The sequence below is a fragment of the Monodelphis domestica genome, chromosome 3, assembly GCF_027887165.1.
Source record: "Monodelphis domestica isolate mMonDom1 chromosome 3, mMonDom1.pri, whole genome shotgun sequence".
Taxonomy (NCBI): domain Eukaryota; kingdom Metazoa; phylum Chordata; class Mammalia; order Didelphimorphia; family Didelphidae; genus Monodelphis; species Monodelphis domestica.
This window is the reverse complement of record NC_077229.1, coordinates 505,726,456-505,740,726: the sequence shown is the minus strand read 5'-3', so window position 1 is coordinate 505,740,726 and position 14,271 is coordinate 505,726,456. Positions and strand designations below refer to the sequence as shown.

At 42.1% G+C, this 14,271-nt stretch overlaps 1 long non-coding RNA gene across 2 annotated transcripts in view; it reads left to right on the top strand.

The window, feature by feature from the left end:
* LOC103103548 (uncharacterized) overlaps positions 1 to 14,271 on the top strand; it is a 76,013-nt gene that overhangs the window by 13,065 nt on the left and 48,677 nt on the right. Inside the window, exons 2-3 of one of the 2 annotated variants that reach the window (XR_463787.3) lie at positions 6,266 to 6,382; positions 7,234 to 7,881. This is a non-coding gene — a long non-coding RNA (uncharacterized LOC103103548). Of the gene's footprint in view, positions 1 to 6,265; positions 6,383 to 7,233; positions 7,882 to 14,271 lie in introns of those variants that run through there. The other variant, XR_008917945.1, reaches the window with a different exon arrangement.

Here is a 14,271-nt window from a genome sequence, read left to right as displayed (position 1 = left end):
AGTCAATGCCACTGGCCTCCTAGATTTCCCTTGCACTAAAAACCCCTTCTAACTCTAGCATTTTCTTTCTTTAAAAAAAAAATCCTTACCTTTCATCTTAGAATTAATACTGTGTATTGGCTCCAAGGCAGAAAGGTGGTAAGGGCTAGGTAATGGGGTTTAATGAGACTTGCCCAGGGTTACCCAGCTAGTCAGTGTCTGAGGTTGAATTTGAACTCAGGACTCCCCATCTGTAGGCTTGGCTCTCAATCCATTGAGCCACCTAGCTGCCCCTACTCCAGCCATTTTCACTGGCTGTATACAGTACCTGGACCACTTCCCTTCCTCATGTCCTAATTTCCTTGGCTTCCTTAAAGTCTCAGATAAAATCCCTCCCTCTGAAAAAAGCTTTTACCAATCCACCTTAATGCTAGGATGTTAACTCTGAGACTATCCCTACTTTATTCCAGCTATGTCTTGTTTGCACATAGTTGTTTGAAGGCTGTTCCTCTCACTTCCAATTAGACTGGGAGCTCCTTGAGGGCAGGGATTGTTTTTACCTGTCTCTGAATGCCCAGTGCTTAACATGGTGCCTGGTACATGTGGGTGCTGCCTTCTTGATTCATTCGACTTTTATCTCACTATGACTGTGATGACCCACCAGCCCGTCTCTAATAGCTCATAAGAGAGCACCCTCATAGGCTCCATGCTGGCCACATAATAGGTGATCAATAACTACTCCTCGGCTGATTGATTACAGTGTTTGTTGTCTGCAGATTTCCTGATTGATTAACTATTTGTGGATCCCCTTGGGGTGGAGCACCTCATTTAACACCAGAATCTTGTGCATTTCTGAAATTTAATCTGGATGTCTTTTAATTATTCTAAACAGAACTATTATCAGAAGACAGAAATTAGTCTACAATAGACCATGGGAAAGATAATCAAGCCATCACTGGCTTTCTGAACGTGAAGAGGAAAGAAGGGGAAACACCTTTGTGTTTTGCTGATCCTTCTTTCCAACTGAAGGTCTTCAAGGTCCAGGCTAGTCAGATCCCACAGCCTTGGTTTTACTTACTGTCTTACTGAGCACACAGTAGCTTCTCACCTAAGAAACAGGGAGGGAAGAATTAAAAAAAAAAAAGTAATTCTGGTCCCCTGAAGCTGTAAACTTCCCTCAGGGCAAAGTAGCTAACAGAATGATTGGAAGAAGGATGGCAAGGGAGAGGAAAGTTGAAACTGACTTCCTCTGTGTGTGTGTGTGATGCAACTTTTAAAATACCTCCAGAGAAAACTTGAAAGCACAGATCTAGACCTTACCTGCCATCCACATTCTCATCATGCTAGTAAATAGAAAGCATGACCAGAATCCCTTCTGTAAAACAGTGGTGTAGTTTTTACGTTGAACGTTTATGGTGCAATTCAGGCCAAAGGTAGAAAGAACATATTGGTTTTGGAGTTAGATGACTTGGGTCCAAGTCTTACCTCTGGCACATAATACCTGTGTGACCTTAGGCAAGTCATATAACTTTTCCAGCATTGGTCCTTCATCTGTGAAATGAGGTAGCTGGATTAGCCAACCTCCGTCGTCTCTCCCAGCTTTAAATCTATGATTCTGTGAACCTAAGGTAACAGGAAGCTTGAAAATGTCTATAGAAAAAGAACTGCAATGATCAGAAGGATGGCAATGAGGATATATGCCACCTAGCTGCACACAGGGTATTCTCTGCTGTGGTAGCTTGCTGAGCCTTTTCAGGGCTGTTCATCCACCTTTGGTGGCTAGCTCTCATCTGTGGCTTGAAGAAGCTGCACACCAGATACACTCCAGTAAAACCATTATGGCAGAGGGGCTAAACCAGGTTGAGAGTAAATCACAAGCCTCAAACTCTTTAGTGAATGAGAGGGGTGTCTATCCCAAGCATGGGAAGCCTTCCCTTAGTGGAATGGACTGGCGAGAACAATTTACTCCAGTGGCCATGAAGGTGGCTGAAGCAGGCACTGGGGAGTGCTTAGAAGTTGGTCAAACGTAGAACAAGACCAGGTTATCCACTGCATCCCAAACCATCACCAGTGGTCCTTACTTTTGACTCTGATGAGCAAAAAAGAGTGAGTCTAAAGAATTTCTGCCCTATTTAAATCTAATTCACCATCAAGTTAAGACATTACCTAACAATGTCATTGGTTTTCTTTGAAATGAAGGACAAACAACTAAAAAGATTGGAGCTTTTCAGCCTAGAAAGGGAAAGGTTTTGAGAGGGTTGGACTAATAGCATTCCATTTGTTTCCAGAAGACCACCTACCAGACTTGCTGCTCACGTGATTTTTAAAAATTACACGTGGATACAATTTTTAATAATCATTTTTCTGGTCCATGTTCTCTCCTTCCCCCTTATCCCTCTCACCTTTCCAGCACTGCAGGGTAATATTACAAATGCTTAATATTCATCTTATTGTAAAACGAGAAACATATCGCTTACAGTAGAGAAAATTTCAAGAAGGAAAAAGAAAGTAAAGAATGCAACTTCCATCTGCATTCAGATTCCATCAGTTCCTTTTTGGGTGATGGATAATCACCTTTTTTTGTCATTAGTCCCTTAGAGTTGTACTGGATCCTTGCCTTGCTGATAATAATTAAGTCCTTCACAGTTGATCATTATATACTCTTGTTATTGTTATGTTCAACATTCTCCTCATTCTGTTCACTTCACTTTGCAGCACTTCGTAGAAGTCTTTCCACATTTTTTTGGTGATCATCTTGTCTGGCATTTCTTTTGGCACAATAGTATTCTGTTACAACCCTGTACCACAACTTAGTCAGCCATTCCTCAATTGATGGGCATCCTTTCAATTTCCAGTTCTTTGCTATAAGTATTTTTGTAAAATAGTTTTTTCCCTCTATATTTGATCTCTTTGGGATGCAGACCTAGTAGATGCAGTTTTATGGCCCTTTGGGCATGGTTCCAAATTCTTCTCTAGAATAGTTATCAGTTCATAGCTCCATCAAGATTAGTGTATTAGTGTCCCATTTTTTTTATATTCCCTCCATCATTAGTCATTTTCCCTTTTTGGCACATTAGCCAGTCTGATGGGTGTAAGGTGGTACCTCAAAGTTCTTTTAGTTTGCATTTCTCTAATTAATAGTGATTTGGAGCAATTTTTCATCTGATTAAAGATAATTTTAATTTATTCATCTAAGAACTGGCTGTTCATATCCTTTGACCATTTATCAATAGGGAAATGCCTTGATTTCTTATATATTTAATTCAGTTCTCTCTATATATCTGGGAAACGAGGCTTTTGTCAGATACCTGCTATAAAACCCCCACCCCCCACCCCCAGTTTGTTTTTTCCTCTTCTAATCTTGGTTGCATTGGTTTTGTTTGAACAAAAATTTTTAAATTTAATGCTTGTGTGACTGAGGATATAACTTCAGGCCCTGAACCTTAGTTTCCTCCTGTGTAATCCAAAGATGAGCTCAAAATTCCCTTGCAGTTCTATTCTTCTCTGAGTGATTGCCTCTTTTGGTCCATTCCAGTGATTTCATCACATGGTGAACTCCCTCTACTGAGGAAGATGAATAATTTGTCTGTAATTTATAGTCTTAGTCAATTATCTTGGGGGTGCTGAGGCATTCAGGGACTTGTCCAGGATCACACAGACAGTATGAGACACAACTTTCATATTGGTCTTCCTGGCTCCTAGCCCTGCCCTATGTTCACTATTGCATTTCATTCTGACTTTGTGATTTGGAGTTCTTGTTCAGTTGAGTTCAATTCTTTGTGATCCCATTTGGGGTTTTCTTGGCAGAGATATGATACTGGAGTAGTCTGCCATTTCTTTACTTAGCCCATTTTATAGTTGAGGAAACTGAGGCAAACAGGAAGAAGTGTCTTGTGCAGGGTCACATAGCTAGTAAGTATCGAGGCTAGATATGCCACCTAGCTGCCTCTGCTTCTGTCTTCATGATAGAAATCTGTAAAAATCCAGAAGAACAATGGAGAAGAGCTGAAATGAGGGTAGGCTTTTTGGGCAAATCCTAAAAGAGACTTAAGTGAGTAGCTGGGTAAAAAGACATATTTGAAACTTGAATAAACTAAATTTAGGACAAAAAAGTCAGCACACAGCATATAATAAACTAATGGAACTAATTTCCCTAACAGTAGACTAGACAGGAAATATGAATGGATTTTCAAAGAAGTTTGCATACATTTATGAGTGACAGAGTCATAAATGCTGAGAGAAGTTAGCTTAACTTTCAAGGTTCCGTTATTAAATAGTTTAATTATGCTTCCTACCTCATCTGCCTGCCCTTGTCCCATACCTAAAGACATGAGGGTGATAGAGTGGATAGAGCACTGGAAGACCTGAGTTCAAATCTGACTTGGACACTTAACAAGCTATCTAGTTGTGTTACCCTGACCAAGTCACTTTACCAGTGTATGCATCAGTTTCTTCAAATGTAAAATGGAGATAATAATGGCACTATCTTCTGATGGTTTCATGAAGATACAATGAGATAATATTTTTAAAGTACTTGTTTTAATGCCTGGCACAATTAGTCCTTTTGAGGGGGGGTGCTAGGGTTCTCTAAGTATAATAGAACATTGGTCTAGGTCTGTGATGGCAAACCTATGGCATTCATTCCAGAAAAGGCACACAGAGCCCATCACCTGCCAGAATTCATTACTAGAGAGGCTGAGGGACTTAGGTCAAGTTGCCTCCTTCCCCCTCTCCAATGGGCCTGAGGACATTTCTCACATGACCTGCCCCTCTGCCCAGCAGCCCAATGGGAGTGCTTCCTCCATCCCCTGTCTAGGATAAGGTGGGCAGGTCACAGGCTGCAAAGCTAGGGAGGGAAGCAGAGCTCTCAGGTCATTCCCCTCCTTAACCCTAACCCTAAATTCATTTCTAACCCAAACTCTAAACCCAAGGACATTTTTTTACTTCACTCTTTCCTCTGCTCAGCAGCCCAATGAGAGTGTTTTCTCCCTACCTTGTAAGGAGACAGGGCAGCGGCTTGACACTCAGTCTGGGGTGGGTGGGTGGGGCATAGCACAAGGTGTGGGGGCATGGCATGTGTTCTCTAAAAGGTTCATCATCACTAGTGTAGGTGAATCATGGGACTGACAATGTGTAACCATTTCTATGTACTTATATAGGGTTTTAGGATTATAGATTATTATTTTTTATTTTTACATTTTTCCTATGGTTACATGATTCATCTTTTCTCCCTCCCCTCATCCCTCCCCCTTCCTTCATTTTTTCTCCCTCCCCCTTCCTGGAGTTGACAAGAAATTCCATTGAGTTATACACACACACACACACACACACACACACACACACACATATATAATCACTCAAACCCATTTCCATAGAATTCATTTTTGTAAAAAAGTAATCCTTTATGAACGAAAACCCTAAATCCTATACCCATTTAAAAAAGTAATAAATCATAGGCTTTCTTTCTGCGTTTCTACTCCCACAGTTCTTTCTCTGGATGTGGATAGCATTCTTCTTTCTCATAAGCACCTCAGAACTGTCCTGGATCATTGCATTGCTATTGGTAGAAAAGTCAATTATATTTGTTTGCCCTATAATGTTACAGTTTCTGTGTATAATGTTTTCCTGGTTCTGCTTATTTCACTGTGCATCAGTTTATGTAGGTCTTTCCAGTTCCTATAGAATTCCATCAATTTATCATTTTTTATAGCACAATAGTATTCCATCTCCATCATTTACCACATTGTTCAGTCATTCCCCATAGGCTCATAGAGTTAGAGCTAGAAGTGACCCCAGAGATTCTCTAGTCTAACCCTTTTGTTTTAGAGATGAGTTGAAACGACTTGTTCGAGGTCACATAGAACCAGGATTCAAACAGAGGCCCCTTGACTCCAGAGTCCTTAGGGATGGAACCACACTTATTCAGAACACCCCTGAGAAGAGTATTCTGCTCACTCACCATAGGGCACTCACATTTTTCTGAAGATGTTTGCGGCTATTGTTCAGTCATTTTGCTCATGTCTGACTCTTTGGGATCTTACTTTTTGGTTTTCTTGGCTGAGTGATTTGCCACTTTCTTTTCCAGTTCATTTTACAGATAAGGAAACTGAGACAACCATGATTAAATGACTTTCCCATGGTCATATAGCTAATAAGTATCTGACACCAAATTTGAACTTGGAGAGATGAATCTTCCTGATTGTAGGACCAGCACTCTCTGGCTGCCTCTCTGAAGAGGAGAGGAGAAAAAAATTGAGTTTCATTTTCATCTTTACCCTCTCTTTAGGCCATAGCTGAGCCACTGGAAAATCAGTCTGAACTGTTCTCTGGGGGGAAGGAGTCATCCAGCTTCCAGCCAAAGCAAAGTGGACTATCTGTCTTTGAACTTCAACCCCTGGCAAAGGTGAGACCAAGAATAATAGACTCATTGCAAGAGGGAATGATCTGAATCAGCAAAGTAGCACCTGGCATAAGAAGAATGGCAACTGCTGTCATGAGAGACATTTAATTTGGTTACCTGTTCACACATCAGAACACCTGGCCCTTTTCCTAAAGGAAAAATTTATTTACGTAAATAAATACTTCAGCCTTAGGTCTGGAACAGAGCTTTTGCCAGCAGCACCAAACCAAATTTCATAGTTTGGGAAGCATTCATAAGCTTTCTTAGATAGTGCCTCTTCACCTGCTTATGAGCTCTCTCCAGAGAGGAATGTGTGCAAATACAATTCTCTTGTATAGGGGAAGGAACTCTGGACTATAAGTCTGGAGAGGTAGAGGCCAGCGCTCTGTCTAGAACTGGCCATGTGATCCTTGGGCAGTTATACCATCTCACTGGGTGTCAGTTTTCTCATCTATAATAAGGAAGAATTAAATTAGTCAATCTCTGACGTCTCTCCCATCTCTACTATTCTAGTATAACAACTTTTTTAAAACTACATGAAATCCCAGGATCCCATGACTAGAAAGGACCTGGAGTATTCTCCATATGGCTCATTCTTAGTTAGGGTGATTATATGTCCTTCATTTTTTTCTGAAGAGGTTAAATGGCATAATGGGATGATATCTTGATTTTGCCTGTGAATTGGATTTGTCAGAGTTGTAAAAAAAAATCCTCAGCCTAATTCTCAATCTCTCTCTCTCTCTCTCTCTCTCTCTCTCTCTCTCTCTCTCTCTCTCTCTCTCTCTCTCTCTCTCTCTCTCTCTCTCTCTCTCTCTCTCTCTCTCTCTCTCTCTTTCTCCCTCCCTCCCTCCCAGACTCATCCAAGTCCACTGGCAAGATAAAAGTCAAGATGACGGTAATGGCCCAGGATGTAATGGATAACCTTGACTACTTCTTTGATGTCTTGACTGGGATCTAAGCACTTCACAGCACCTGCTTCAGCCACCTCCAACACTAGGCTGTTACAACAAATTGTTCTCAGCTGCCCATTCCACCAGGCGAAGTCTCTACGTGCCTTAAGTAGGCACCCCCTATTTCACCAATGGGTTTGAAGTTTGTCAGTTAACCTCGACCTGGCTCAGCCCAACTGTTGAGATGGTTTTACCAAGGTCTGGCCCCTGGGCATACTACAATTTCTTAGAGTCACAGGTGAGAGTTGAGTGAGAAATGGACACCGAAGGTGGATGAGTAACCCTGAAAAGGGCTCAGCAAGCCCTCCAACCAGAAGTGTTAGTCTTCCCTGAACATGTCATCATCAGGATTTCTCTTGATCCCTCAAGGGAGGGCCATTGAGCAGGAGATGGCTGGGATGATATAAGATTTCTAAAATGTATTATAAATCTTTAGGTGCATTTAAATATTATCTGTCATTATCATCATTATCATTCTTCCCAATTTTTTAAAAGATACTCTGAGAATACCTTCCATAGTTGGATTAAAAAAAAAAACTGGTTGTTTAAGAATATCATTGTGGGTTGGACTAGATGGCACTATAATCACAGGACTTGGGTTCTAATTCTGGCCCTGCAATTTGTTAGTTGTGTGACCATGAGATGGTCATTTCCCCACTTGGTGCTTTTGTTTCCTGGTCTGACAATGAGGCACTTGAGCTACCTATCATATCACAGGGTGGGGCTGAGGATAGCACTTAGTTAACCTGTAAATCGTCAAGTAATAGAAATTATTGCAGTCATTATGGCCATAGTGGTAGAACAAGCTCAGGTTCTAGGTTGGTGTCCATGGTGTTGAGTAAAATCTATTGTAAGGATCACAAAATGATCCTCGAGCCTGACTTTCTGGTAAGTATTTCCAACTTTCTTCAGAGGATTAAACAGGAAGTAAGAACTAATGGATAGAGAGCCTGGCTTAGAATCAGAGACTTTGATTCAAATCTCACCTCTGTTACCTATGAGGCATGGATGGTATGGAGCAGAGATGTCGAACTTGCAGCCCAGAGACTATGTGGCCCATAACATTTCAGAGAACCATATTAAAATGTATTTGGGAAATATTTAACAAAATAAATAAAAATATAATTGAGTATAGAGTTAATATACATAGGCAGCAAGGTGGATAAAGTTTAAGGTTTAGAGTCAGGAAGACCTGAGTTCAAATCTGACATCAGACACTTATTAGCTGTCCCTCAACCCTGCTTGCCTCAGTTTACTCATCTGTAAAATGATCTGGAAAAATAAATGGCAAACCACTCTAGTATTTTCCCCAAGGAAACTCCTAATGAGGTCATGAAGAGTAGAATACAAGGGAAACAAGTGAACAACCACAGTATTAATATGTGATCATTTAAGTCAAATTTGCCAGCAGGAATTTTCTTTTACATTTAGTGGCCCTGTTTCTATTTGACTTTGACATCACTGCTGTGGTGGATAGGGCATTAGACTTCGATCCAAGAAAACCTGAATTTATATTCTTCCATGCTTGACCTCTCTTGGCTTTGGTTTCCTCATCCATAATATGGGAAAATAATAGCATTTATCTCATGTATGTGATGTTTAAATGCCATAACATATGCAAAATGCTTTGCAAACCTTAAAACACTATATAAATGTTGGTTATTTTTTAAATTATCATTCTTATAATCATAATTGCTATTATTATTATTTTTATATTGACTGGGTGACTTTGGACAGGTCAACCTCTGAATGCCCCAAGAAAGATTCTATAACACTACCAAATAGGGAGTTGATCTGTATCAATAGAAGGAGTATTCTCACTAGAGTTTCATATAATGAAAGTTTCAATCAATGTAATCAGTCATTGATCTTCTAGGCCCAGTCATTTTCCACCAAGCCTAAAGAACACCGTCAGGAGAATTCATTGCATTGGGAGTGGAGGATGAGTCTAGACCTAACTGTCATGAACAGGAATGAGCTGGAAGGAATGTGAGGGTAATCTGTAAGCCCTGGTGGGGGAGGATGACAACATAGTTCCCCTCTCACACTCCTATTCCTCCGAGGAGAGGTCGGTTCTACACACTCCACTCATCAGCACCTCTTCCAGACCCATTTCTTTTAGGCCAGTACTCTGTTTGTGGGGACACGTGAAGACCAACCGGAAACCACTGGTTGTGCTTATCCATAAGCAAGGGGCTCTCGCATGTGTCCTTTCCTACCTAGTCAAAGCCCCACTCCATGGAAGGTGCCCCAGTTGAGTTTTTCCTGTTACCCTTGTCACAGAGAAGACAAGTCTTTCTATTCTCCTTAGATCATGGGATCATTGAGCATGAAGAGACCTTCGAGATTACCTAGTCCAATATTTGTCACTTGATAGATGAAGCCTAAAGAGGTCACGTGCCCTAGGAAGTTTACATAGGCAAAAATAAATGGTAGAGAAATTCACTCAGGTCTTCTGACTCTCAGAACTGGATCCAGCCTATAAGGAGAGCATAAGTTCTTAATCCTTTTTGGTCACAGACCTCTTTTGGTGACGTCTATAGACCCCTTCTCAGAGTGCATGCAATAAAGTGATTAGGATTTTTTAAAGCTTTTGTTTTAGAATTAATGCTGTGTATTGATTCCAAGGCAAAAGAGAGGTAAAGAAATGGTAGAATGGGAGTTAAATGACTTGTCCAGGGTCCTAAAACTAGGAAGTGCCTGAGATCTCACATTTGATCCACTGAGCCACTTGGATGATTAGGATTATAAAGGAAATTAATTATATTAAAACAGTAATTTTATTTTAAAATAGCAAGTTCATGGACTCCTTTTAACCCATTAAGAACCCCTTAGTTAGAGAAAAATGGGAAGATTCCATCATAGTTCCAAATTCTGTTTCCCAATTCTATCCCCCCTAGTGGTGCTTCAGGGTTGTCTTTCTATCAACAGCCCGAATGAAAGGAAGCAACGTGTTGGTGGGCTTCAGGAAGGGAGCACTGCAGAGGGAAGTGGTTTGGGGGATTTCAAATAGAGAGATAAGAAAGCAGCAACTGAAAACTAGGCCTCTTGGTTGGGAGATGAAACAAAGTACCATTTTACCTCCAAAAGAATGTGTCTAATAACAGTAATCAGAAAATAATGATATCCATGAGGTCCTTGGCAAAGCCACCCAGGAAAAGAAAAACAAAAGGATGCAAAGTCCTCGCTGAGTCATAATGCCACCTTTTAGCATCAAAAAATGGCTCTGAATCAGATTCAGAAAAACTGGTTTTATCCAACCTACACTTGGCTGTCTGGGTTCTTTTGTGCTCCTTCTGTCAATAGCTACATATTGTACAGATACTGGCAACATATTGGCTTGCCTTTGAAACGCTGGAAACAACAAACCAAATGAAACGAAGAAGGGATGCCTCTTTGATGTTCAAAGTATAAATACAACAATAACCCACTGATAGCCAGTCTCAGTTCAAGTTCCAGCTGTTTCTTCCCTAAACAACTTCCTGCCACCCCAACTCACCCACCCCCAAGTCTGCAGTAGTCTCGCCCTCCTCTGAACTGACTGCCTCTACTACTCTTCTGGCATCTCTCCTGGCCTGCCCTGGATTGTCATCTCTCTTTTCATGTGGACCAGCCTTGTCTCCCCATCGAAACTCTAAGGTTGCTGGCTGCGTTTGATGCCTCTGTCGCTCTCCCGATGCCTTCGCACTTCTGAGGCATTGGATAGAGGTCTGTTGAACGAATAACCCAAGCTCTGGTCCCTCCCTCGGTGCCCATTCAAAGCTTCCCCACAGGATAGCCTTTTCAGCTTGAGTGAGAGTGATGAGAGGTGGCCAGTTGGATGTTTCAGATCTACCTATCCTTCCAGGGCTGTTTGTGTCCGTAGCTAGCGTGCACGTGTATTGTTGGGAATTCAGGGAAAACTAGTACTTCTGGTGGGAGGGCTTGCCAAGCCCCTTTCAGGGCTGCTCATCCACCCGTGGCTCCAAGAAGCTGTAGCACAAGTAGCATCCACACCCCAGTAAAACCATCTGGGCAGATGGGTGAAACTGAGGGTGACGGACGGGGCTCAAACCTGTCAGGGAGTGAAGGCATGCGAAGACGTTCCCCAGAGGAATGGGAGGATGAGAACGATTTATTCCACCAGACAGGGAGGCAGCAAAATCAGATTCTGTGGAGCACCAGGAGCTTGGTGGTACCTCATAGAGGCCAGGGTCATCCGCTGTCTCGTCAGGAGTCTTGCCTTTTGTCTTGCCGCTGAACTTTGACAGCTCTAGAAGAGAGAGGGAAGCTGATGACTTCCACGGCTTCTCCTCCCACAAATCCAATTCATGCTCTAGTCAAAAGATGCCGCCAGTGATGCCATTTTGGTCCTCTTTGGTTTCAGTACCAAAAAGTGTGTAATAAAGCTACCCTACCATGAATGGGCAAGAGCTGAGATTCTGTGAGTCAGAGAGCAGAAGTATTTGGCCTTAACTAGAGTGTCCTGGAGAGATCTGCCTATTATAGGGACATATACTTAACATCAGGGCAGATGTTTTTTTCCCCCACTATAATATTAGCATTCCTTGAGAATGAGGACTGTTTGATTTTTGTATCTGAAGCCCTTAGCCCATAGCAGGCATTTGATAAATGCCTTTAAAAATTTATTTGTTTGTTTGTTACATTAAAATGTCTAGGTAACACTCTGTCTCTCTCTGTCTCTGTCTCTGTCTCTCTGTCTCTGTCTCTGTCTCTCTCTGTCTCTGTCTCTCTCTGTCTCTGTCTCTCTGTCTCTCCGTCTCTCCGTCTCTCCGTCTCTCTGTCTCTCTCTCTGTCTCTCTCTCTGTCTCTCTCTCTCTGTCTCTGTCTCTCTCTCTCTCTCTCTCTCTCTCTCTCTCTCTCTCTCTCTCTCTCTCTCTCTCTCTCTCTCTCTCTCTCTCTCTCTTCTCCTTCCTCTCCCCCAGCAGAGAAGGCATCATTTGACAAAAAGATGTATGTCTACATAAAACTGTGTTGTGCTTGTTTCTATTCATCAGCTCTTTCTCTGGAGGTGGACACACAGAAGTCATTCTTCAAACAATATTTCTGTAGCTGTAGATAATGTTCTTTTGGTCCTGCTCATTTCATTCTTCATAATTTAATGGCAGTCTTTCAATGTTTTAAAAAAATTTCCCAGCTTGTCATTTCTTAAGGATGAGTGCTTTTTAAACGAATGAGTGGACGATTGCAGGAGATATCCAAGTCTCATCTATGTAAAATCCCACCCCATCCCTGCCCCGTGAACTTTCAGGGGGGTCAGAATTATTTGTTTAAATGAGCATAAATCCACTGACCACATTAGCATGGATTTGACCAGCCTCCCATCCAGTAACAATAACTTGCATTTATTTAGTGACTGAAGTTTGCAAAAAGTTTTGCACACATTATTTCATTCAATTCTCATAGCAATTCGGGGAGGTAGGAGCTGTTATCTCCATTTTATACTGAAGGAAACTGACACAGAGAGGTTAAGTGATTTACCCAGGGTCACACAGCAAGTGTCTAAGGTAGAATTTGAATCCAGGTCTTTCTGATTCCAAGTCTTGTATCATGTAGATATTAATGCAGGGATCCCTTCTATAGCACCACCCATTGGTGGTCATCTGGCCTTTATTTGAACACACTTGATGACAAAAATGACAAGGGTCTTCATTCTGTTGATGATTTCCAATTTATCCTATAAAAATAGCTTGTTTGTACACAGTTGTTTGCATATGGTCTTCCCTATTAGATCATGAGCTCCTTGAGAGCAGAGACAGTTTTCCCCCTTTCTTTGAGCCCCCAGAACTTAATAGAGGGCCTTGCATATAGGAGGTACTTAAGAAACGTTTACAGGGGGAATCAAAGTGGCACTGTGGAAAGAGCTCAAGGTCTGGAGTCTGGGGGACTTGGGTTCAGATCTGATTTCAGACACTTCCATGCTGTGTGACCCTTGGCAAGTCACTTAACCCTGTTTACCTAGCCTTTGCCCTTCTGTCTTAGAACTGATACTAAGACAGATGGTAACGGTTTAAAAAAATGCTATTGATTGACTCTCTTTATTAGATAGTTCCGTTGCTGGAGAGTCTTAATTATTAGAAGGTTCTTCCTTATATTGCATCAAGATTTGTTGCCTACAAGTGCCCCCCTAGATCTACCCTATGGACCCTCACAGAATAGAGCTAAGTTCTCCCCCACGTGACAATTTCAGACTCTTGAAGGCATTGCTGCATCTCCACACTGAGGTTGCTCTGGGGGTGAGGAACAGTTGCCATCTGGTCGCAGACATTCAGGCACGTGCCACAGCACCGTTTGCATGTAGCCAAAGGGTCAGCGTGCCCAACTCCAATCCTATGGAATCCCAGCGAGCCATCTGCTAGCCCTGGCTTGTGGATGGGAGGGCCAGAAATACAAATGCAGGTGGGAACTACCACAAGCACACCGGATCATAGCACAGCGCAGTGAGCAGAAGGCGCGTTTCCCTGGGAAGAATCCATGGACCAGATTGCATTCACTAAGCCGAGTTTGCAAATCCTGGAATTGCTGAGCGGCCACAAATGGCTCACATTTTGTTATCGCAAAGAAGACAGAAGCTGCACACGCTGCCCGTGGAAAAGACAGCCTCCAAGTGCAGCCCGAGATAGAATTGGCCCTTATTCTAGGTCTTTCTAAGCACAGATTCATTCTAATGAAGCTTGGCCAAGGCTGGAGGAAGGACAGAAGTGGAGTCGGCATAGACGCCCCACGACATCAGTGGATGTGCAGGGTCTTCCAAAAGTCTCAGTGCACGGGAGAAAGCTTTGTGCGGCTTACAATCACGTGAAACTTTTGTGTCTCCTCCAATTGAGATTTGTGATAATTGGAAGAAGAAAATGTCAAACTTGATAACCTATGGTAGAGAGTCTAGGGATGAGCAGTCTGATGTGGGTGATTAGAAAAACAATAGCAGTGACCACACATTTG